The sequence below is a fragment of the Macaca mulatta genome, chromosome 16, assembly GCF_049350105.2.
Source record: "Macaca mulatta isolate MMU2019108-1 chromosome 16, T2T-MMU8v2.0, whole genome shotgun sequence".
Taxonomy (NCBI): domain Eukaryota; kingdom Metazoa; phylum Chordata; class Mammalia; order Primates; family Cercopithecidae; genus Macaca; species Macaca mulatta.
In genome coordinates this window covers 74,725,823-74,750,714 of record NC_133421.1, presented here as the reverse complement: position 1 = coordinate 74,750,714, position 24,892 = coordinate 74,725,823, and the positions used below count along the sequence as shown (strand labels likewise).

Genomic DNA, 24,892 nt, shown 5'->3' with positions numbered 1-24,892 from the left:
AAGTGCTGGGATTACAGGCTTGAGCCACCGCGCCTGCTAATGGATTTTCTAGAGAATTGCTGTGCTGCTTTTTTCTTTTATTTTGTGAGATTCTTTAAGGAATGAGAGTAGGGTGCTTCTGTGACCAGTAAACAAGAGCATGGGCTTTAGCCTAAGAGGGACTTGGATTCAGATCCAGGCTTCTGTGTTTACTAAGCTGTGTGGCCTTAGGCAAATCCAGCCTCACTGGGTGTTGCTTGCCTTACCTGTAACACCTATGAGGCAGTTTCAGTTTGTTGTTAAACATCAAATGCAGAAACCACTATAGTGCCAGGCATGGGATAGGAATTGCTGGTGTACAGTGGTGCAATCATAGCTCACTGCAGCCTCCTGGGCTCAAGTGATCTTCCAGTCTCAGCCTCCCGAGGAGTTAGGGCGACAGGTGCGTGCGACAACATCTGGTGAATTTTTAAAAATTTACTTAGAGTTGGGGTCTTCCTATGTCGCCCAGGCTGAGGGGCGGCTATTTTTATCTACTTCTTTTTCACTCCCTTTGCTTTGCCTTCCTTCTTTCCTCTTTCTCTATCATCCTCTTCATTTCATTTGGGTTTTGCTTTGGCAATTTCCCCCCCCCCCCCCAAGAAACTGGAAACCAGGCTGGGTGTGGTGGCTTATGCCTGACACTTTGGGAGGCCGAGGTGGATGGATCACCTGATGTCGGGAGTTCAAGACCAGCCTGGCTAATATGGTGAAACCCCGTTTCTACTGAAAACAAAACAAAACAAAACGAAAACAAACAAACAAAAATAGAAAAATTAGCTGGGCATGGTGGCGTGCACCTGTAATCCTGGCTCCTCAGGAGGCTAAGGCAGGAAAATCACTTGAACTCGGGAGGCAGAGGTTGCAGTGAGCCAGGATGGAGCCAGTGCACTCCAACCTGGGTGAAGGGTGACACTCTGTCTCGGTCAAACAAACAAAACACACACACACACACACACACACACACACACACACACAAACCCAAAAATCTGGAAACCAGTGTGTGAAATTCTCGGGCTGTGGCATCACCTTTGCCACCCTGCGGTGATAGTGGAGCTAAAAGTCCCCTGAGAGAGGAGTCGAGTTGATGGTGGTTGAAGTGGGAGGGTGGAAATGGAGAAGTTCACCTTATATTAATAGGATCTGTAGGTAAAATTCGCCAGCACCCCAACCGTGTGGTTGGCTGAGCACCACAGGTGTAAATTATTATTAACTCCATGCCCAACAGAATTCAGCTCTCCTCTATTTTTACTACAGGAAAACACACAATAGCTGTTTAATTTTAAATTTTTTTCTTTTTCCCTCTGTGACTCAAGCCAAAGAGCAATAGCTATTTTTTAAAGTTAGCATTGTGTTCAGGCAGATATTAAACATTCCTCAATGGGCAAGGGTTTTAACATTCTTTACTTTTGTCTCTTTTTTTTTTTTTTTTTTTTTTTTTTTGAGACAGAGTCTCATTCTGTTGCCCACGCTGGAATGCACTGGTGTGACCTCGGCTCACTGCAATCTCCGCCTCCCGGGTCCTAGCCGCAGCCTCCAACTAGCTGGGATTACAGGTGCCCGCCACCATGCCCAGCTCATTTTTGTATTTTTTTAGTAGAGATGAAAGTTCGCCATGTTGGCCAGGCTGGTCGAACTCCTGGCCTCAAGTGGTCTGCCCACCTTGGCCTCCCAAAGTGCTGGGATTACAGCATGAGCCACTGCGCCCGGCCTTAACATTAATTTTTCAACACGTAATTCAGGCAAGATTAATAGAAAGAAAATGCGGTCCCAGATTGCCTTGCCCCAACCCCATCTTCTTTTGGCTTTTGGAGTATGAAAAAGGGGACGTGCTGTGGTCTCCGCCTGAAGCTGGCTCGCCCGGGAGCCCTCCTGGACCCGTAAGGAGAACAAACCCTGGCAAATCCAACTGGCCCGAAGTGGATTTGCTAGAGTGACAGGCAGCAAAATTAATCCAGTAAGACATTCGTAAGTGTATCACTTCACAAAGGAATCAAAAATGCAGGAATCTGATTGCAAAGATGCCAAGCAAAAGGACTGGGAGAAAACATGCCTACTGTGTACATTTGACTCTGTTTTGTGCCTTAAGAGCTACGTGAGAGGCCGACTCTTCCGTGGTTAGAATGGAGAACCCAGGGAGGCTTCCTTCAGGATGAAGAGTGAGGAGGGAAAGCTGCCAGGATGCGAGGCTGCTCTGGCGACAGGGTGTTTTCTCCTGCCCCTTCACCCCTGTGTCTCTCTCTCTGCTGTCCGGTCCTCTACAAATTGTCCAGCCCACTGCAGGGAGCCAGTCTGGTGGATTCAATACTTTGCCCCATTGGAGGGAGTCCTCATGGGCCACCCGTCAGGCAATGGACCTGTTCTGGTCAAGTGTCCTCCCCTGATCTCCAGCGACCTAGGTGGCACCCAGTCTGGCTTGCCTGACCACCTTCCACCTCTGGTAGGGGGCAGGCATCATGCATGTGTTTGGAAAGTACATTTGATTTTATAGTTGAATTCTGAACTGTGGTCTTGGGACTGTCTTCAATAGCAAGGATCATGTGACCAAGCCCCCATTTCTTTCCACATTTCAGCTGCCTGATTTACTCCGAAAATGTACTCTGTGTGCTGGTTGGGGAGATTCTGAACTGGCTACTGATTCTGGCTCTAACATCAGGGGACCAGCCTTAAGACTTGGAGCAAGCCGCCACTTCTTAGGGTCCCAGTGTGCTGTCCTGTGGCACAGCAGGGTTAGGAGGGAGGAGCGCAAACTAACCTGCCATCACCGCGTGGCTGAGTTGGGATTTTGAAATGCTGTTGTTATACGTAATAACTTTTATGACTTCGGGTACCGAGAGAGGGAGGCCCTAATTCCTTTACCAGAACTCGAATCCTTGTGTACATAACGTTTTTAGGAATCTATGTTCATAGCTGGGGGACAGAGTGGCAGAATGGTGAAGTGTTCCCCCTGGCGTCACACCCGTCTCAGTGAGAATCAGCCTCTGTCACAGACCCGCTCCATTACCTTGGGAAGATGATCTGACTTCTCGACACCTCGTTTTCCTCCTCTGGGAAGTGGGGATACTAATGGGTCCTCCCCTCTGGCTCATTGGAGGAGTAAGAGGCAACACATGCAAAGCACTTAACCTGGAGCCCAGGTAGGGACCTGGCTGTGAGTTCAGAGCCCGGGATTTGTGGGATGGCCAGTGTATGCACTTCCAATGACTGCTGGCATTACCACAAACCCTCGGTAGCTTACACAACAGAAATTACTCTCTCACAGTTCTGGAGGCCAGAAGTCTAAACTCCATACTGTTCAGCTGTGCACTGGCTGCGGGCTTCAGGGGAGAATCCGTTTCTGGTCTCTTCCAGCTTCTGGTGGCCAGCAGCATTCCTTGGCTCGTGGCTGCATCACTCCAGTCTTCAAGGCCAGCATGTTCAAATCTCTCTCTGCTCCATCTTCACACGGCCTTCTCCTCGGTGTGTCTAATGTCCCTCTGTCTCCCTCTTACAGAGACACCTGCATTGGCCAGATGCAGTGGCTCACACCTGTAATCCCAGTGCCTTGGGAGGCTGAGGCGGGAGGATCACTTGGGGCCAGGAATTCAAGATCATGCTGGGCAACATGGTAAGACCCCGTCTCTACAAAATGAAAATAAAAGAACTGTATTTAGGGTCCACCCATGTAGTCCAGGATAATCTCCTTCCATGTCAAGACCCTCACTTAATCACATCTGCAAAGACCCTTGTATTCACAGGTTCTGGGGATCAGGGTGTGGATATATTTTGGGGAGGGAGACATTTCAGCCTATCACACCCAGCTGCGGGGGGCATGTTCCAGTTGGCTGTCCTTTTTGCCTCCACTGTCCGTTTGCTGTGGAGTTGGGCCCTCGTCTCCTCCAAGCTCCCCAGCCTCCCCTAGGCACCCACGCGTCATCTTTCCTGCCCAAGCTCAGCTCCCTATCCTGAGACTTCCTATTTCTGCCCACAGCCACATCATTTTCTCTACCATCTTCCCCAGAACTATCTTTGACCCTTAATGCTCCTTCCCTTTCCTGACGCCACCCCACCCACACTTTACATCAGTCACCAAATCTCAGCATCACAGTCTGACTGAAAGGGAAACTTCTCATCTGACTTCTCAGACGCACAGAGATGGAGCTGAGCCCTAGAGAATGGGGGTGACTTGCTGGGGTCACATGGTGATTTCATGGCGAGGCTGGACCACAGCCCAGGCCCCTGGGATCCACTCCTACCCTGACTGCCCATTGGCAAAATGCTTCCTGGGGACGAGGCTCTCCGCATCCTTCTGTCCCTTCCTCAGCTCTGCCCTCGCCTCCCCTCCTCGGGAGGCTGCGGAAGCCTCATGGGCCTTCTCCAGCCAGCCTCTCTGGCCACTCCAGCATTCCTTTCACTGCTTTCATTTGGGTCACCCCTGTGGAGGTAGCGTCAGTGTTTCCCAGTGACCTAGAGGCAAAGTCCATCTGTTTGCAAGCATTTATTGAGCACCTATTATTATGTGCTAGGGGCCGGAGAGCCCAAGATGAACCAGGCATAGGCCCAGCCTTCAATCAGCCTGGCCCATATGCTGCCTTGGCCTGGCATTCACATTTCCACCTGCTCTTCTTGCCCGCTACACTGACCTACCACTGCCCCAAGCAGCCTACATCCGCAGCGGGCCGCCTGCACTGCTGCTTCCGCGTGTGCTGGCCTGCTGGCCCTGTGTGTGTAGTATCCTGGCCCCTCTCGGCCCCATCAGAGCTTGTGCTGTCTTCAGTGCCCAGCATCTGTCCCTGCCCTGTACTCCATCCAACGCCCTGAAGTCAGCCCCTCTGCATGTGCGCCCTTCTGCAGCCCTCCAGCCTCTGTGGCCAGGTGGCGAGTCCTGCTTCTGTCTCGGGTTAACTGAAGCCTTGGCAGCTGCCCTTGCTGCCTCATGGGGTGTTTTTTGGCCTCTATCCCTCTCTCCCTCCGCTCCACTCTCCCTTTTCGCTACCGCCTGACTCTTCTGGTTTTTGCTATTGCCTGGAAGGTAGGGGACATCACGGTGCTCTGTGCAGTAGAGGTAGCCCTGATTCCATGGCACTGACACCCCCACCTCAAACGCAGCTTCCCATGATGTTTCCTCTCTGGGGAAGCACAGCCGTGGCTGAACAGACACAGGCGAGCCCTTCAGCCTGGGTGCCTGTCCCCATACCCACCCAGGATCCAGAAACCTGGGGTCCTCCCAGGAAATTCCGGCTCACTCCCCAACAGGAAGTGTTCCTGCCTGTGTTAGAACTGGACATGTCCTTGCTTTCGACCTGGAGAAACCTGGCTAGTTGGAAGGCACAGATTCCTAACATTTTGAGGGACATTTGCCTTTTCCTGACAATTTGAGATTTTACTACCTATTGCTACGTAACAGACTAAAAACAACCAAAATGCTACTTGCCCACAAATCTGTGGGTCTGGAATTTAAACAGGGCATACTGGGTGCTATTCCCTGTCTAGGGGAAACATCGCCTTCACCTAGACATGGGTTGCTTTGCTTAAACATTCCTGATCTTTTGCATACCCAAGAATGATCCATGTTAACTCGCATCTTGCACACCCAAGAATAAGTTGAAGATGTGGCTTCACCAATCCCATGTAAAGGGGTCCCGGCCGGTGTAGCTCTAGAGTCCGGAGGGTGGCTGGGTCAGCTTGAACATGGGCACATGTCTGGCTGAGCTCCTCGTTCTCCTCCATACAGTCTCAGGGGCCTCTCACTCTCCACGTGGCCTTTCCAACAGGAAAGTAAGCTGGTTGCATGGTGGCTCAGGGTTCCCAGGACTACAAATGTGGAATCCACTAAGGTTTCCTAAGGCATAGCCCTAGAGCTTGCACAGTCTTCAAAGCCCAGCATCTGTCCCTGTCTTATTATTTTGTTTTGTTTTGTTTTTTGGGATGGAGTCTCAATCTTGTCGTCCAGGCTGGAGTGCAGTGGTGCGATCTCAGCTCACTGCAACCTCCACCTCCTGGGTTCAAGCGGTTCTCCTGCCTCAGCCTCCCAAGTAGCTGGGATTACAGGCGCCCACCATCATGCCTGGCTAATTTTTGTATTTTTAGTAGAGATGGGGGTTTCACCATGTTGGCCAGGCTGATCTCCAACTCCTGATCCCAGGTGATCCACCCGCCTCAGCCTCTCAAAGTGCTGGGATTATAGGCATGAGCCACCACGCCCAGCCTCCTGCCCTGTTCTTCATCCAGCACCCTGAAGTGAGCCCCTCCACGTGTGCCCCTTGGCACAGCTGGCACAGTGTCACCTCTGTCACATTTTGTTGTTTCAGGCAGCCCAGATCCAGTGAAGTAATAGATAGAGGGCATGAATACCAGGAGGTGCATTTCACTGGGGGCTACCACTGTAACCGATGACTACATATGTCCTGTCTTTCCAGCTGGAGTCTAACTCTTCAGGGGATGCAGGGATGTGTTCTATCCCACAGCCCCTTTCAGAATGCTCACTCCTAGGAGTTGCTTGATCTGCATTCATTTTATTGAGAAGGAAACAGGGAGATCACAGATGCCAGGGGGCCATCTTGGAGGGCCTGTCATGCTGCTTACCCCTTCCTCACCAAGCACTTCCCCTGGCGTTGGCTGGAAGGAAAGGTAGCCATTTGGGCTACATTTGATCGAGGAGAAAGCTGAGTCTCAGTGAAGTTTTTAGTTTATACACTTGCTAAGGACCAAATGATAAATTGGCAGATTGGGGCTGAAAGCCTAGTGTGCTCATTTTGGTTGAAAACTAGGGAAATAAATTTACTTTTCAGAAATTGATTTTCAGGTAAATTTATCTGAATGCATCTGTATTAGCAAGACATATATGTATTTTTTTACATTTTTATTATTTATTATTTTAATTTTAATTTTAATTAATTAATTTTTTTTTTTTTGAGACTGAGTCTCACTTTGTTGTCCGGTCTGAAGTGCAGTGGCGTGACCATGACTCACTGCAGCCTGGACCTCCTGGCTCCTGGGCTCAAGTGATCCTCCCACCTCAGCCTCCCGCCCTGAGGAATGTGCCACCACGCCCAGCTAATTTTCTTCTATTTTTTTAGTAGAGAGGGGTTTCTCCAATGTTGTCCAGGTTGATCATGTGATCCACCTCCCCAGCCTCCCAAAGTGCTGGGTTAACAAGCCTGAGCCGCCACACCCGAGGGCTTGTGTTTGACCAGATATCACTCTCCGTGAGTCATCCACCACTGTGCCTTGCATGGGGACAGATTTGTTATTTGTGTGGTATGTGTCTTTTTAGCATACAGAATTACATTTCTTTCCTTCTTGAAACTGTGGATAGGTTATATGAGTTATCATGAGGTCACCACCACCTCCACCAATTTGGAAATAGGGAACTAGGATTTCCCTTGGAGAGAGGGTGGCCAGGTTTTACAAATGAAAATACAGGGTGCTTAGTTAACTAGAATTTCAAATGAACAACAAATAACTTTTAATGTTAAGTATATCCCATGAAATTTATGGGACATGCTTATACTAAAAAATTACTCATTGTTCACCTGAAATTCCGATGTGACTAAGAATCCTGCATTGTTTTGGCAATTAGAAAACTGTAAAACTGCAAAACCAATGCATATGGATTAGAACAAATATAAACTTCTAATGTAAAGAAATGTAAAGTTACCTTAAGAGATCAGAATGGGTTCTTTAGCAATAGTTGGTTACAACTGAAGTTTGTAAAAAAAAAGGTATATTTACAAAAACACTTCTAACCTCTTGTAAGTTACGTCAAGAACACGCCAATCAGAAAGGGGGTTAGGGCCGGGTGTGATGTCTCACGCCTATAATCCCAGTGCTTTGAAAGGCCAAGGTTGGAGGATCACTTGAGCCCGGGAGTATGAGAGCAGCCTGGGCAACATAATGAGACCCCATCTCTACAAAAAAATAAAAACTATCTGGGTGTGGTGGGCTGCGTCTGTAGTCCCAGCTACTCAGGAGGCTAAAGGAGGAGGATTGCTTGAGTCTGGGAGTTTGAGGCTACAATAAGCTATGATCATGCCGCTGCACTTGAGCCTGAGTGACAGAACAAGACCCTATCTGAAAAAAAAAAAAAAAAAGTGTGAGGAGATCGATCAGTAATAGAAAATGAAAGGTCAAAGAGAAAAACTTTGGGCCAGGTATGGTGGTTCATGCCTATAATCCCAGCACTTTGGGAGGCCCCATGGGTGGATCGCTTGAAGTCAGGAGTTTGAAACCAGCCTGGCCAACATGGCGAAACCCCATCACTACCAAAAACACAAAAATTAGCTGGGTGTGGTGGTGCATGCCTGTAATCCCAGCTACTCGGGAGGCTGAGGCACGAGAAATTGCTTGAACCCAGGGGGCAGATGTTGCAGAGAGCTGAGATCGCACCACTGCACTCCAGCCACAGCAAGACTCTGTCTCAAAAAAAAAAAAAAAAGAGAGAGGCAAACTTTGGTCATTTTCCTCAACGCCATCTGGAAGCACCAACTTCCAGGCTGAGACGGCTCAGATCTTACTGTGGAGATGCACTTGCCAAGTGTCTTAGTCAGCTTGGGCTGCTGTCACAGAGTACCAGAGGCTGCGCAGATTATACAACAAGCATTTATCACTCACAGCAGAGGCTAGGAAGTCCAAAGTCAAGCGCGAGCATGGTTGGGTTCTGGGGAGAGCTCTCTTCCTGGTCCTTAGATGGCCAATTTCGTGTTGTATCCTCACATGACTGTGAGAGAGAAAGAGGATGCACCAAACTTAGAGGGGTAGGAGCCATTAGGGTCATCAACTAATTACCCATGCTTACCAAGAAAACTTGTTATAAATTGGCTTCCCAGCCGGGCGTGGTGGCTCACGCCTGTAATCCCAGCACTTTGGGAGGCTAAGGCGGTTGGATCATCTGAGGTCAGGATTTGGAAACCAGCTTGGCCAACATGGAGAAACCCCGTCTCTACTAAAAATACAAAAATTAACTGGGCATGGTGGTGGGCACTTGTAGTCCTAGCTGTTTGGGAAGCACTGGAACCCGGGAGGGGGAGGTTGCGGTCAGCCGAGACCGCACCACTGCACTCCAGCCTGGGTGACAAAAGTGAAAGTCTGTCTCAAAAAAAAAAAAAAAAAGAAAAGAAATTGTCTTCCTGTGCCTTCCGGGAGTGAAGGTGCTGATCTATGAACCTATGTCCCCAACCCACTAAGGGTGACGATTCAATTCAAAGTCACTGGGATTTTTCTACAACATTCTCTCCGTGAGCTTGGACGATATGAGACTGATCCACTCTTTGATTCTTTTTTTTTTGAGACAGGGTCTTGCTCTGTTGCCCAGGTTGGAGTGCAGTTGCCCAGGCTGGAGTGCAGTGGCATGATCTTGGCTTATGGCAGCCTCAATCTCCTGGGCCCAGGCGATCCTCCCACCTCAGCCTCCTGAGTAGCTGGGACCACAGCTGCACGCCACCACACCTGGTTAAGCTGATCAATTCTTGCTGTGATGAGTCACCCCCAGTTGACACTCAATATCAGTTAGTCGTGTTTTATACCAACAAGCACGCTTTGTTTTTCTGGATTGCTACTACAGCAAATGGCAGATTCCATTTCTTCAGGGTATAAATTCACAATAAGAACAGGTAGCAACCAGGCTCAGTGGCTCACACCTGTAATCCCAGCACTTTGGGAGGCCGAGGCAGCACATCACCTGAGGTCAGGAGTTCGAGACCAGCCTGACCAACATGGAGAAACCCCATCTCTACAAAATTAGCTGGGTGTGGTGACGCACTTTGGGAGGCTAAGACGGGTGGATCACTGGAGTCCAGGAGCTCGCAACCAGCCTGGGCAACATAGCAAGACTCCAACTCTAAAAAAGTTAAGATTAAACAGGTGTGGTGGCACATGCCTGTAGTCTCAGCTACGTGGGAGGCTGGGGTGAAAGGATTGCCTGAGCCCGGGAGGTCAAGGCTGCAGTGAGCTGTGAGTGCACAACCTGGGCAACAGAACGTGACCTTGTCTCTAAAAAAAAAAAAAAAAAAACCAAAACCAAAATGAAACAAATCACTGCATTATTTTAATAAAAACATATGTATCTTATGGGCCGGGTGCAGTGGCTCATGCCTTTAATCCCAGCACTTTGGGAGGCCGAAGTGGGAGGATTGGCTTGAGCTCAGGAACTCAAGACCAGCCTGGGTAATACAGTGAGACATCGATATTACAATTCAAAACAACAATAAAAAAATGAGCTGGGCATGGTGGCACACACCTATAGTCTTAGCTACTCGGAGGGCTGAGGCAGAAGGATTGCTTGAGCCCAGGAGGTCAAGGCTAAAGTGAGCCCTGATTGTGCCACTGTACTTCACCCTGGGTGACAGAGTGAGACCCGGTCTAAAAAAAAAAAAAAAAAAAAAAAAAGATAGCTAGCAGAGCAGCCTGGCCAACAACATGGTGAAACCCTGTCTCTAGAAAAATACAAAAATTAGCCGGGCGTGGTGGCGGGTGCCTGTAATCCCAGCTACTCCAGAGGCTGAGGCAGGAGAATCACTTGGACCCGGGAGAAGGAGGTTGCGGTGAGCCGAGATTGTGCCATTGCACTCCAGCCTGGGCAACAGAGCAAAACTCCAATCTTAAAAAAAGAAAAAAAGAAAAAAAGATAGCTAGGTAGATAGATAGAGGTATCTGCAAATCATTCCTAGGAGCAGCCCAGGCCTAGAGAGTTAAACCACCCATAGTGACTCACATCAACAGGCCCTTTTGTCAGCGGGCATTTCCATAATTAGAACTTGTGACCAACATGTCCAACCACGAGGATATATCACAAGTACTTGTCTCCAGCGCTAGTTTCTTAGCACAAAAAGAACCTGTTAAATGTCAGGGCTTTGTGTTTTTGCCTTTGGGCTTTTGCCATGCCTGGTTATTGGGCACCTTCTGGTCATAACCAGTTAGTTGAAAGGAGCTGTTCCCATGTCTGCTTTAATTCTCTCATTAACCCTGGGGGCCAGAGGTTCTTACTGTCCATACCCCTGGATAAACACACTGAGTCCCAGGGAGGTAAAGTGCCTTGGCCGGGGCCACCCAGGAGCTGGTGGTGCCTCAGTTGAACCCAAGGCCACGGACCGTGGAGTTCACACACTCTCACTGTGGCACATGGGCCTGAGCCTCAGGAACACTGGAAAGTAGGTCGGCTTCCCCCTCACAGAGCCCCTACCCGGGACAGCCGCAATCCCTCAGGGCCCCTCTAGGTGCCTGCTTGGCTGACTGGGCAGCCCGGAGAGAACAGTGACCCAGGAAAGCAAGAGGAGAGTTTCCAGGAGGACAGAACACTGGTGCTATCAGGTGCCAGGAGCAGTGTGTGCCACACGCGGCCCTCCTCTGCTGTGGCTTTGTGTCTTTGATATGTGCTATGCCCTCAGCCTGGGCTGCCCTGGACTGGCCGTCCCTACCCCTCCAAGACTTAGCCCAAAATCTTACTTTTTTTATTTTTTATTTTTTTGGAGATAGGGTCTCTCTCGGTCCACCGGGCTGGAGTGTAGTGGCACAATCTTGGCTCACTGCAACCTCCACCTCCCAGGCTCAAGCGATTCTCCTACCTCAGGCTCCCGAGTAGCTGGGATTCTAGGTGCGCCCGCCACCATGCCCGGCTGAATTTTATATTTTTAGTAGAGACAGGGTTTTGCTATGTTGGCCAGGGTGGTCTTGAACTCCTGACATTAGGTGATCCATCTGCCTCGGCCTCCTAAAGTGCTGGGATTATAGGCATGAGCCACTGCACCTGGTTTCCAAAATATCACTCTTTTCCCCAGAATGGAAATACAATTATTATTCAAAATATAAGAATAATCTTGGCCGGGCGCAGTGGCTCACACCTGTAATCCCAACACTTTGGGAGGTCGAGGTGGGCAGATCACGAGGTCAGGAGTTTGAGACCAGGTTGGCCAACATAGTGAAACCCCGTCTCTACTAAATATACAAAAAATTAGCTGGGCACGGTGGCGGGCACCTGTAATCCCAGCTACTTGGGAGGCTGAGGCAGGAGAATCGCTTGAAGCTGGGAGGCGGAGGTTTCAGTGAGCTGAGATCGTGCCACTGCACTCCAGCCTGGCAATAGTGTGAGATTGTCTCAAAAAAAAAAAAAGAGAAAAGAAAAGAAAAGAAAAAAAGAGTAATCTTAAAAAATAAAAATATATAAATTTTAAAACTTTTTATATATACACGTAAAATTTATATGCATATTATATATGTTCAAATGTGCGAATGTATTTTTGTATTTGTATACACTTAAACTAAAATATGTAAATTTATATATAAAACTATAAAATATGAACATATTATACTATGTACATATTTTGTAACCCTTATTTTCACTCACTACAAAATAAATGTATTTTATATGGTAAGTTAGCTTTGCATAATTTTTTCCAGGTAAATAGTTTAAAAAATATAAAACTAGTAAATGCTCATTGCAAAAAAAAAAAAAATTGTTAAAAAATATCAAGAAGAGGCCGGGCACGGTGGCTCAAGCCTGTAATCCCAGCACTTTGGGAGGCCGAGACGGGTGGATCACGAGGTCAGGAGATCGAGACCATCCTGGCTAACACGGTGAAACCCCATCTCTACTAAAAAATACAAAAAACTAGCCAGGCGAGGTGGCGGGCGCCTGTAGTCCCAGCTACTCGGGAGGCTGAGGCAGGAGAATGGCGTGAACCCGGGAGGCGGAGCTTGCAGTGAGCTGAGATCCGGCCACTGCACTCCAGCCTGGGCGACAGAGCGAGACTCCGTCTCAAAAAAAAAAAAAAAAAAATATCAAGAAGAAAGTAAACAGCACAAAAATCCCTCCTTCTGAAGACAACCATTATTAACATTTTGGCAAACATCCTTTTTTTTTGAGATGGAGACTCGCTCTGTCACCCACTGCAACCTCCGCCTCCCTGGCTCAAACAATTCTCCTGCCTCAGCCTCTGGAATAGCTGGGATTACAGGCACACACGAGCACATCCAGCTATTTTTTAATATATATATATATATATTTTAGTAGAGACGGGGTTTCACCATCTTGGCCAGGCTAGTCTTGAACTCCTGACCTCAAGTGATCTCCCCACCTCGCTCCCCCAAAGTGCTGGGATTACAGGCGTGAGCCACCGTGCCTGGCCCAAACATCTTTTTTTACACACATACACACCCATATTTTTACATCAATAGTCTCAAATTACATATACACAGTTTTGGGACTTTTAAAAAAATTTCAGCAAGATCTTGTGGACATCCTCCCATGATAATACGCATAGCATGAGATTGTTCTTTTTAATGACCACATAATATTTTATTGTGAGAGCATAAATTTATTGAATTTATTTATAAACACTAGTGGCGAGAATCCATTTTTCAGCTTTTCAGAATTAAAAACAACACTGTGATGAGCCATCTTTATATATGGAATCTTTCTGGAATAAGAAATAAATGGACTGAAAAATTAGAATGTACAATTCCAGAGGTCCCACATTGTCAAATTACGTTGAAAAATGTGCACCACGAAAAAGTCTAAAAGTTCAGCCAAGTTTCATTTGGGTCATTTCTGGGCAAAAGGACCAGACATGATTTTGTTTTTCTTCCTATTCCTCTGTCCTCCTCAGCTTTTCTATTCTAAGTGTGTCCTTCGTTATGCTGATGCAAATTGGCATTTTTACATTGCACAAGAATATATGGTTGTAATCCACGCAAGTGTCACCTCTGACGACACTCTCTTTCCAGTTCCTCCTGCACCACACTTGCTCTCATCATCTGCTACAGGGGAGGGACCTGCTAGCCCTGTGCCTAAGTTAGCACCAGCAGGAACCCACAGGTGTTCAGTGGGGAGCTGCTGACTGCCTTGGAGAAGTGAATTGGAGACAATCTGTTAATGGCTCATGGTCCTAGGGTAACCCCCTCGGCTGGCACCTGCATTTAGCGCAGCAGTGAGCCAAGCTGTTTCCAGCTTGTGGGAAAGAAGCCTTGAGGGGTCCTTAAGGGCAAGAAGGCCTTTCCCAGCTCAGTCCAATCAGATACCCGCTGTGGCTGTGCTTCTTCTGGCCACAGGTCCCTGTCTTTGTTGGTTCCTTGCACTGACCTGGCCAAAAGGAAGCTGCTTGCTTCTGGGCAGCAGCTATCCCCTCCCCCAGAAAGTCTAAAAGGACACAGAGGACGTCTTCAGTATTTCCGTAGAGGTCACAAGTGAAGCGGGTCGCTGTTTTATGTTTGGTTGGTGCTGAGACACTTCCTCTTTCATTTACATCTTATTCAGGCCACCTCCTCCATCCCCCTTGAAGACTGAAAAAGGGGAACTCGAAAGAAAAACTGAAAATTTCAGACCGAGCTACAGCGCAGGAGACCATGCTGTCATCCTGAAGCAGAGGCTGGGGACACCACCAAGAGGATCACAGCATCCTCCAGGGTTCACTGATGCCACTGACCCAGGTTTTCTTTTCTTTATTTTATTTTTTTTTAAATAGAGATCAGAATCTTGCTAGGTTGCCCAGGCTGATCTCAAACTCCTGAGCTCAAACAATCCTCCCACCTCAGCCTCCTAAAGTGCGGGGATTACAGGCTTGAGTCACTATACCGGGCCTGACCAGGAACTTTCTTCCTCCCCTCATTTGAACTTTCTTAGCTCCCACTCAAGTCTAAATGCTACATGGTATCCTTGAAACTCCTAATTCCTAATTTTTCAGGAAGTGAAATGATATTCTTAAAGTAAAAACCAAAATCTGCTTTTGCTCGATTCTTTGAATTTACTGTATTTATATGCCATATATATAGAGAGAGAGAGAGAAAAAAAGTACATATAGATATACATGCACATATGTACACACACACACACACACATCAGATTGTGGTAGCTTTTGGAAACTCTGAGGCACAGAAAATAAGTTGCCTAACAAGACATCAAAGAATTGCAAAAGAGGCCACAGCCCCAAAGGCCTTACTGACTGCTTTGTGATTTGTAGCATGACAACTGATAAGCATCTATTTGCTTCAGTAAATAGAAGCTGAATCATAACATTTGTTCCAGGAAACAGTAACTGAAGTCGCAAATCATAAATAATAAAGCATGAAAAATCTTCTTTTAGTCTAATGGACTAAAAGATTTCTTGCTTTTTTCATTTCTGCTAATGGCCTCTCTCCCTTGGCACCGCCAGAGCTGGCCCATTAAAGGTGAATCGAGCCTCAGTTTGCAGGCAGGACGTGGTCCAAAAGATCATTTGTAAGTTGGTTGTGTGGACCAAAGAATGTGTTTTCCCCTAGAAACCATTTTTCTCAGGGTGACTGGGTTCTCAGGGTCGCTTGCACAGTGCTGTTCAACTTCTACTGAAGCTGAGCTCTGGGTCTTTGAGGGCAGGTTCTCTGCAGTGCAGGAGGGAGAAATCAGGTCACCTGCTGCTGCTTTGCATACGGCCCTGGCTCTGAGCACAATTTGAGCATAAGTTTTCTTTTCTACGTTCTCAACTCCCTTTTGGTGTCCAGGTCCAGCGCCCTAGTCCCGGGATTGCAGCACCCTCTCCTAATGTACTTTACCCACCTCTGGGCTGCTTGCCTGCTGAGGGGGGTCTGGGACCCCACATTACCCATTTATTCCTGCTTCCTGACCAATCAGACTTCCATTTCCTCAGGGAAGTTGATATCAGCTAAGGGCCAGGGGGGAAAGCAAAAGGAACAGATATGAATTCACACTAGTAGGTGAATCATGGAGAACCTCTTAACCCTCTTAATACCTTCTCGTGTTAAAAAGAATTAGTTGTGGGACCTGAGAGTCCTTGTCGGGCAGTATGGGTCAGGGATGAACAAGGTGACTAAGGATTCATTTTCACGCACACATTAGTGGGACTCTCAGGCTCTTTACTGCACCTGCTTCCAGAACACTGGCAGTCAGTCAGGAAACGATCCTACTCTGGAAAAAACCGGGATGGTCACAGAGAAGAAACTTTCAGATTCAGACACTGGGGAGACTCCCCTCAGTGAATAAGCTGGTTCTGTGCCAGATCGCCTCTGAGAATAAGCCACCTTCATGCACACAGAACCCTCTACCAGTTCTCTGTACCTCATAATGAAATCTTAACAGATAGCCAAAGATTACCAGATGTTTATGGAAAGTCCTAACATGAAACAAAGAGACCAAAAGAGAGGAAACAACAGAACAAATCTTTAAAAGTGGCATAGTTACTATCTATAGAGAAATAAGAAAAGACATTTTATCCATGAGACATTTTATCCATGAGAGGATGTATTTTAGACTGTTTGGGATGCTATAACAAAATACGATACACTGGGTGGTTTATAAACAACAGAAATTTATTTCTCATGGTTCTAGGGACTGGAATCAAAGATCAAGGCACTGATTTGGTGTCTGGAGAGGGCCTGCTTTCTGGTTCAGAGATAGTGTCTTCTTGCAGGGGCTTCACGTGGCAGAAGGGGTGAACTGGCTCCCTAGGGTCTCTCCCTAGGGTCTCTCTCTCTCTCTTTTTTTTTTTTTTTCCAGACAGAGTCTCGCTCTGTCGCCCAGGCTGGAGTGCAGTGGTGCGATCTCGGCTCACTGCAAGCTCTGCCTCCCGGGTTCATGCCATTCTCCTGCCTCAGCCTCCCGAGTAGCTGGGACTACAGGCACCTGCCACCTCGCCCGGCTAGTTTTTTGTATTTTTTAGTAGAGACAGGGTTTCACCGTGTTAGCCAGGATGATCTCGATCTCCTGACCTCGTGATCCGCCCGTCTCGGCCTCCCAAAGTGCTAGGATTACAGGCTTGAGCCACTGCGCCCGGCCCGTGTCTTTTTTATAAAGGCACTAGTACTATGCATAAGGGTTCCATTCTCATGACCTGATCACCTCCCAAAGGTTCCCATCTACAAATACTATCACTTTGGGGGTTAGGTCTCAATATATAAATTTTGGGGAGACACAGACATTCAAACCATAGCAGGGTGCAAAATAAAATAATCATAATAAGAAAGGGATTTTGGCTATGAAAAAGCAGAATAGTTTAAAGTAAGTATTCAAAAGAAAAGATAGAAAATAATTGATAAAGTCTGGGTGCCATGGCTCACACCTGTAATCCCAGCACTTTGGGAGGCCAAGACGGGTGGATCACGAGGTCAGGAGTTCAAGATCAGCCTGGCCAAGATGGTGAAACCCCGTCTCTACTAAAAATACAAAAAAAAAAAAAAAAAAAATTAGCCAGGCGTGGTGGTGGGGGTCTGTAATCCCAGCGACTAGGGAGGCTGAGGCAGAGAATTGGTTGAACCCAGGAGGTGGAGGTTGCAGTGAGCTGATATCACATCACTGCACTCCAGTCTGGGCGACAGAGCAAAACTCTGTCTCAAAAAAATAAAAAAAGAAAGAAAGAAAAAGAAAAAGAAAATACTTGATAATAACTTCAGAACATAGTACAAAAAGATGGAAAAATGTGAGAGATAAGAACATTTGAGGATCTATTCTGAAAGTCCAACATCCAGCAAGAATGGAGGGTAGGAAATTATTTTAAAAATACCAGGAAATTTCTCAGAATGAAAGCATAAGAGTCTCAGTATCGAAGGGCCTGCTAAGTGAGCCACAAAATGAATGGGAAAAAAGGCTCAGGCTAAGGCACATCTTTATAACCCTTCAGAACTCTAAGGATAAAAAAGAGATCCTAAAATCTTCCTAAAAATAACAGATAACATACAAAGGACTAGGAATTAAAATGGCATTGAACATCTCAGTAGCAACACTGGAAGTCAGAAGAAACTGGAGCAAACTATTTGTAATTCTGAGGGGAAATGATTTGCAGTCTAGAATTCCACACCAACTCAATAAATTCTCAGTCAAGTATGAGGGCAGAATAAAAACATTTTCAGATGTCAAAGATCTCAAAGTATTTATGTACTTTTATTCCAGAAGGTTCTGGGGATGTGCTACTGAAACCAAAGAAATAAGCCAGGAAAGAGGAAGACACAGAATTTAATAATTTAAGAAACAGGGGATCCAACAGAGCAAAGTGTAGTTGCAGCCCTAGGAACAACTATGCAGTAGGCCCATGGACGACCAGTACAGATAGGAATGGGGAGGTGAAAGTACCCAGAAAAAAAATGTAACCAGTGTGCATGGGCCATGTAGAGAAGCATTAAAAAACAAAGAATCAGAGAACATAAAAAATGAGGCACATGCATATTATATAGTTTTTTTAAAGAAAATAAATAATAGAAATCAAGTGATGATTAACTCCAGGCAAAAATAAAGAGGTTCTACAAGAAAGAAAGCATGGTCATAGTACACTACTTGGCTCTGGAGTGCACAATGTTTGCATAATCATCATAATGTACACACTGACCACCAGATTCAACCAAAATGTGTGATATAATCACAAGAGGAATGAGAGGTGGAAAGTATGATGTATGAAAGTTAAGTCCTCATCTCTCATGGCAATAAATTAACAGATGCTACCTAAAATTAAAAGATCAAGAAATCTCACTATAAACACATTGTTGAGAAACACTGAGATAAATACCAGAAAAAACAGCCAAGGAGTTGAGAACAGTAGCCTCTAGGAAGTTGGCCTATGGGGCGGGGACTATTACTTTTCATTACAATGCTTTTAGCACTTCTTAGCTTTTAAAAATGTGTACTTGGAATATTTTCATACATATAGTAATTTTATTATTTGTTTATTTTTTGAGACTGAGTGTTGCTCTATAATCCAGGCTTCATGAAAGTGCAGTGGTGTGATCTTGGGTCACTGCAACCTCTGCCTCCCAGGTTCGAGTGATTCTCCTGCCTCAGCCTCCCAAGTGTGGGACTACAGGTGTGTGCCACCACACTTGGCACACTTGGCTAATTTTCTGTTTTTTTGTTTGTTTCATTTTGTTTTTTTAGCAGAGACGGGGGTTCGCCACATATGCCAGGCTGGTCTCAAACTCCTGACGTAAGTGATCTCGAACGCCTGCCTTGGCTTCCCAAAGTGCTGAGATTATAGGCATGAGCCACTGCACCCGGTCCATATAGTAATTTTAAAATAAAGTCAACAAATTAGGAAGACAAAGGATGGCTTGGTTGTTAATCTAAATGAATCTCTAGTTAGTGGTGTGTTGGTGTAAGTAAAATTCAGAGACCACGGAAAAAATAGATTGAGGAGCAGTTGAAAGCCTAGGCAGAAAGACAGAGGCAGGGAACCACCTAGAAAGCATGTAGAAGCTGTTACGCCCAAGGGTCATTTGTATATTTAGGAATGCCTAAATATTAATACACTACTAACTTGTTAAATTGTTTTCTGACTAAAATTAATAATACTTATTATAGAAAGTTTGGAAAAGGCAAATTAATAAGTAAAGTGGGAGAGAGAAAGAGAAATCAAAACCACCAAATATCTCATTATTCACAGATTATTACTTATCAGCACTTTTTTTTTTTTTTTTTTTTTTTGGACACAAAGTGAGTGCAGTGGCGCAATCTTGGCTCACTGCAACCTCCGCCTCCCAGGTTCAAGTGATTCTCATGCCTCAGCCTCCTGAGTAGCTAGGATTACAGGCATGTGCTACCATGTCCAGCTAATTTTTGTATTTTTCAGTAGAGATGGGGTTTTGCCTTGTTGGCCAGGCAGGTCTCGAACCCCTGACCTCAGATGATCTGCCCGCCTCAGCTTCCCAAAGTTCTGGGGTTATAGTCATGAACCACCACGCCCGGCCAAGCACATCTTTTTAAAACAAAAATAAGGTTTACAATGTATAGGCCAGGCAAAGTGGCTCATGCCTGTAATTCCAGCACTTTGGAAGATGGAGGCATGCAGATGGCTTGAGCCCAGAAGTTCAACACCAAAACAAGCCTGGGCAACATGGTGAAATCCCTCTCTACAAAAAATATAAAACATTAGCCAGGTGTGATGGTGCATACCTGTAATCCCAGCTACTTGGGAGGCTGAGGTGGGAGAATTACCTGATCCTGAGAGGTCCAGGCTGCAGTGAGCCGTAATCACACTACTGTACTCCAGCCTGAGTGACAGAGTGAGGTCCTGTCTCCAAAAAAAAAATTACAACGTGTAAACATTTCTGTGTCACACTTTATTTTCCCTTAGCATTTCTCTAGGTCACTATCGTCTTTGAGAAACGATTTTTTTTTTTTTTTTTTTTTTTTTGAGACAGTCTCGCTCTGTCACCCAGGCTGGAGTACAGTGGTGTGACCACGGCTCACTGCAACCTCCGTCTTCTGGGTTTAAGTGATTCTCCTGCCTCAGCCTCCTGAGTAGCTGGAACTACAAGCATGCGCCACCATGCCTGGCTAATTGTTGTATTTTTAGTAGAGACTGGGTTTCGCCATGTTGGCCAGGCTGGTCTCAAACTCCTGACCTCAGGTGATCAGCCTGCCTCAGCCTCCCAAAGTGCTGGGATTACAAGCATGAGCCACTGTGCCCAGCTGAGAAATGATTTTAAATAGATGCTTAGTATTATAACATATGAATGTACATGTAATTTATGGTCTTTGATTAATAATTTGTGATTTTCCAGTCTCCAATAGCTGGATATTTTGATTGTTTCTAATTTTTATAATTATAAATAATATTTTGGTGACTGTCCTTAACCTTAAGTCTGTGAGATCTCTTATTGGGTCAATAGGTATGAACATTTTAAAAGCTATTAATATTCCATGTCAGGTTGTTCACCAGAAAGATTCGACCTGCTTATACACAGTTCCACAAGGACAGTCTACCATCATTGAACATTATCATCAAATACAACTTTTTAGTAACCGTGTTAATGTATCACACAATCAAAAAAAGATCAAAGTTGGGGGCAAATTTGTAAAATGGAATGCAAACAAAAATAAATGAACCGAACTATATTTCATGTTAATAACAATACTACACTGAAGGGCAGAATTGGGAGGGGGAAGAAGTAACTCATGTAGGTAACTTGAACACAGTATTTTAATATATATCCTCTGGCTGTAAAGAACTTTAAACACATACTAATTGGTAAAATTGTTTTCCTGCAGTGCTATGGATTAGGAATTCTGAAATTATTTTTAGTACATATTCTAGTACAGAGCAAATAAATAAATAAATTGTGAATAACAGGAGCCAGGTTTCTCTCTACTGATGAAGGACATCATACATATGGAAAAATGGAAGGCTAGAATGAATGAACTCTGTGGAGTCAGGCTGGACTGGAATTGGAAATGTCAGTATGGACTCATGTTTAATTGTACTGTGACTACTTAAGAAAATGTGCTTGATTTTTGGGAATATACTCTGAGGTATTTAGGAGTGCAGGGCATCATGTCTGTAATTTACTTTTTTTTGGAGACACAGTCTTGCTCTGCTGCCCAGGCTGGAGTGCAGTGACATGATCTCAGCTCACTGCAATCTCCACCTCCTGGGTTCAAGCGATTCTCCTGCCTCAGCCTCCCAAGTAGCTGGGATTACAGGCATGCAACGCCACATCCCACTAAATTTTAGTAGAGACAGGTTTCAGCATGTTGACCAGGCTGGTCTCGAACTCCTGACTTCAAGTGATCAACCCACCACGGCCTCCCAGAGTGCTGGGATTACAGGCGTGAGCCACCGGGCCTGGCCTGCAATTTACTGTCAAATAGTTCAGGGAAACAATGTACATTTGCATATAGAGAGAGACAGAGATAAAGACACAGAAAGAATGAGAATGATAAAGAAATGAGGTAAAATGTTAAGTACTGCGGAATCTGAGTGAAAAGAAGATAGGGATTCTTTTTTTTTTTTTTTTTTTTTTTGAGATGGAGTCTCACTCTGTCGCCCAGGTGGTGGCGAGATCTCGGCTCACTGCAAGCTCCGCCTCCCGGGTTCCCGCCATTCTCCTGCCTCAGCCTCCCGAGTAGCTGGGACTACAGGCGCCCGCCACCTCGCCCGGCTAATTTTTTATATTTTTAGTAGAGATGGGGTTTCGCTGTGTTAGCGAAGATGGTCTGGATCTCCTGACCTCAGGATCCGCCCGCCTCGGCCTCCCATAGTGCTGGGATTATAGGCGTGAGCCACCGCGCCCGGCCCTGAAGGTAGGGATTCTTTATACTATTTTTGCCACTTTTCTGTTAGCTTGAAATTATTTCAAAATAAACAGTTTGGCCAAATTAGCAGGTAAGATAAAATTATTAGAGTGGTTTTCATTTGAGTTCATTCAACTTTATTGAACACATGAATGTTAATGGACTATTCGGATTATATGGTTCATATATTTTGCTCATTTTTATGTCATGGTGTTTATCTTTTCCGTGTTGATACATAAAAGTTATTTTAAAACCCTTCATCTGCCATATATGTTACATTTCTTTCCTGCTTTCTGCCACCTTCTAATGTTGTTACCAACTTTCTTTTCCAACTTTGGACCACTGGCATATTCGCTCATTTCTAAATATCAGAACTTGTAGTGCTCTTTGAAATGTAGGCAGTCTATGGTGCATTCTGCAACTGCATATTAGTTAACAGGCAAAAATATCTTAGTAAGGGAGAGTGTCTTTTTCTTCTAATGAAAAAATACACAACAAAACCTAACTCCCCCAAGCACTAAGGTGTTTATTTGTTTACTTTTTTGAACAGGGTCTCACTCTGTTGCCCAGGCTGAAGTGCTGTGAATCACGGCTCACTGCAGCCTTGACCTCCCAGGCTCAATCCATCCTCTCACCTCAGCCTCCCAAGTAGCTGAGGCTACAGGCATGTGTCACTACACCAGGTTTTTTTGGGGTTTTTTTTTTTTAGAGATGGGGTCTCCCTATGTTGACCAGGCTGGTCTGGAACTCCTAGGCTCAAGTGATCCTCCTGTCTTAGCCTCCCAAAGTGCTGGGATCATAGGCATGAGCCACTATGCCTGCTCAGTTTTTTTAAAAAAATAAATATTAGACTATGCAGAAATATGCTATCCTAAAATTTTTGAGCAAGTACAAAGTTCATGATTCAGAAATTTAAACAGTTTAAATGCAAAATGAAGTTCTTTTTAATGAATACCAAAAAACTGTCAGGAGATCGAGATCATCCTGGCTAACATGGTGAAACCCCGCCTCTACTAAAAACACACACTAGTCGGGCGAGGTGGCGGGCGCCTGTAGTCCCAGCTACTCGGGAGGCTGAGGCAGGAGAATGGCGTGAACCCGGGAGGCGGAGCTTGCAGTGAGCTGAGATCCGGCCACTGCACTCCAGCCTGGGCGACAGAGCGAGACTCCGTCTCAAAAAAAAAACAAAAAAACAAACAAAAAAAACACACACAAAAAATTAGCCAGGCGTTGTGGCGGATGCCTGTAGTCCCAGATACTCGGGAGGCTGAGGCAGCAAAATGGCATGAACCCAGGAGGCGGAGCTTGCAGTGAGCTGAGATACGCCACTGCTCTCCAGCCTGGGTGACAGAGTGAGACTCCATCTAAAAAAAAAACACTGAATGAAAATCTAGTGAATCCCTTTTATGCTTCAGACACCTCGTATGAGAGTCTTTACCCTCCAGCATCTCGCAGTTGAGTAAGGGTGACATGTAAGAAATAGGTTACAATCACTGTGACAAGGACGACTGCAGTATTATTATGTACACACAAGGCAATGAACAGGCAGACGAGAAGTCTTGTCATGAGGCGGGATGAGGCTATAGAAGAGGTGACAACTAAGCTAAAGAAGCCACTCAGGATGTCAGAAGACAGCCAGCCGTTCAGTCAAAAACAGGCACAATATCCAAAGGGACTCATTTTATCCCTAAAATTCTGCTAAGATGTGCTGTAGGTGGGGCACGATGGCTCACACCTGTAACCCCTGCACTTTGGGAGGCCAAGGTAGGTGGATCACCTGAGGTCAGGAGTTCAAGACCAGGCTGGCCAGCATGGTGAAACCCCATCTCCACTAAAAATACAAAAATTAGCCGGGCGTGGTGGTGCGTGCCTGTAATCCCAGCTACTCGGAAGACTGAGGCACGAGAATCGCTTGAACCCAGGAGGCAGAGGTTGTAGTGAGCCAAGATCTCACCACTGCACTCTAGCGTGGGTGACAGAGCGAGACTTCGTGTCAATAATAATAATAATGAAAAAAGATGTGCTATAATTGTCTCCGTTTTACAAACTAGTGAAGAGATGAAAAAGAGGTCAAGTAACTGGCACAGGTCCCACGCTAGTAAGTGAGGGTTTTAGGATTCAAGCACTACACCACCTCAGGCTGTCGGGAGATAGGCGCCCAGTCAAAAGGCACTTGGAAGAAAGCCCACGACTTCTCAAGCATTGAAGCAGGAGTGGCGCATCAGTATTCTCGGTTTCAAACTTTGAGAACAGTCATGGTGCGAATCCATTTTATTAAAGAATGGGTTCAGGTGAGGGTGGATATGGGCACTGGGTTCAAAAGACAAATTTGGAGATTTCATGATCCAGAAGGGTGAACAAATAAGGAAGGGCTGAGGAAATCCTCGAAGTTGAAAGGTTCAAACACACAGAGTTAATGTCCTGTAAGGAGAGCCAACAAGGGGTTAGAAGTGCTGAAGTCATCAAGAAAATGTGCTTGTCTTTCCCGGAGACTGGGAAGGAGAATGAGGATGAGGAAAATCCAGAAGATGGTAAAATGGCTTGACTTGAAAAGAACTGAGACCGGGCGTGGTGGCTCCCACCTGCAATTCCAGCACTGTGGGAGACCGAGGCAGGTGTATCACCTGAGCTCAGGAGTCCCAGATCAGCCTGGGCAACAGGGTGAAAACCTGTCTTTATTTAAAAAAAAAAAAAAAAAAAAAAAAAAAGGCTGGGCACGGTGGCTCACGCCTGTAATCCCAACACTTTGGGAGGCCGAGGCAGGTGGATCACGAGGTCAGGAGATCGAGACCATCCTGGCTAACATGGTGGAACCCCGTCTCTACTAAAAATACAAAAAATTAGCCAGGCGTGGTAGTGGGCGCCTGTAGTCCCTGCTACTAGGGAGGCTGAGGCAGGAGAATCGCTTAAACCCAG

General features: G+C 46.0%; 1 long non-coding RNA gene across 1 annotated transcript; it reads right to left on the bottom strand.

The window, feature by feature from the left end:
- Positions 1 to 1,740: 1,740 nt before the first annotated feature.
- Positions 1,741 to 8,713, bottom strand: LOC144335890 (uncharacterized). Its single transcript, XR_013407094.1, has 2 exons — positions 8,611 to 8,713; positions 1,741 to 3,639 (listed from the first exon to the last, which is right to left on the bottom strand). It is a non-coding gene; the product is annotated as an uncharacterized LOC144335890 (long non-coding RNA).
- Between the last annotated feature and the right edge of the window lie 16,179 nt (positions 8,714 to 24,892).